Source organism: Aplysia californica, unplaced genomic scaffold, assembly GCF_000002075.1.
Source record: "Aplysia californica isolate F4 #8 unplaced genomic scaffold, AplCal3.0 scaffold00755, whole genome shotgun sequence".
Classification (NCBI taxonomy): domain Eukaryota; kingdom Metazoa; phylum Mollusca; class Gastropoda; order Aplysiida; family Aplysiidae; genus Aplysia; species Aplysia californica.
Genome location: NW_004798025.1, coordinates 358,101 through 359,339, shown reverse-complemented (window position 1 = coordinate 359,339; position 1,239 = coordinate 358,101). Strand labels below are relative to the sequence as shown.

The following is a 1,239-nucleotide window of genomic DNA, read 5'->3' as shown; positions in this document are numbered from 1 at the left end:
TCTGTCTGTCTCTCTCTCTCTCTCTCTCTCTCTCTCTCTCTCTCTCTCTCTCTATATGTATCTGTGTCTGAGTGCGTCTGGGTATCTCACTGTCTCTCCCCCCTCCCCCCTCTCTCTCCTCCCTGAATCCGTCCCCCACACCACCACTCACCCTAAATACTCTCCCAATTTACCTTCGCCCCCTTTCTCTCTCTACATCACTCATCTCCCTCCAAAACATCTTCACATTAATTTCTCAGTTTCTACGTCGGTGTCTAACTACACATCCGCCCCCCAGACAACCTAACAAGGCTATCACCTCGAGCCTGTCATTCAAACCTTTGATCATTCTGGAATTTCTCAAGATCTTACATCGGCACCCAGGCAGACAAAATCCTTTACCATCACGAATGATTCCACGGGCTCGCAATGACAGGCACGTACAGCTTTTTTTCTTTTTTTTTTTTTTTTTTTTTGGGGGGGGGGGGGTACCACATCGAAAATGTGGTTTTATGGTACTTATATTATTTATATCAACTCATTTCATTTTCTTTCTGGCCAGGTCAGTTGGTATCATGCTGGACTACGGAGCAGGCGGAGTTGGTTCGAATTCCTTAGAAGACATTTTGAACTGGACTACGGAGAAATAAAGCTATACATAAAATGACAATTGATCCTTTTTATATATTTTGTCATGCTGAACAGCAACAGACAACAATCTAACAGACTAAAGTCTAACCCTCTGCACTGACAGCCTAGAACATACTGTGGACCCGTTGTCTAGCAACGACATGCATTTAGTTCAAACGTTTTTCCAGAGACTAGAGAAACTCATACTTGATGATGATGATGATGATGATGGTGATGCTGGTGATGCTGGTGATGATGATGATGATGATGATGATGATGATGATGATGATGATGATGATGATGATGATGATGATGATGATGATGATGATGATGATGATGATTGAAGAAGATTTGTTGTTTTTAAAAAAATCACAATCCTGAAGAAATCTATATGAGTGAAACGCTGAACCTATTCTATATTGCCATAAAACTTCCAAGGCTCAATTCTCCACCAACTTATTGTTTGTTTTATTCTTATCTTACTTACAATGAGGTAGTGTTCAAGATATATTTCGAATACTTCGAAAATGAAATCAAAATACACCCCAAACACTCACCTACAACATATTTTTGTAGTAATATTTTGAATATACGAGTAACTTTGGCAGTTCTGTCAAACGCACACATGCA

At 40.2% G+C, this 1,239-nt stretch overlaps 1 protein-coding gene across 1 annotated transcript in view; it reads right to left on the bottom strand.

Moving 5' to 3' along the window:
- The window catches only part of LOC101858218 (beta-lactamase domain-containing protein 2), a gene marked incomplete at its 3' end in the record, with an annotated part of 8,962 nt that overhangs the window by 1,446 nt on the left and 6,277 nt on the right, over positions 1 to 1,239 (bottom strand).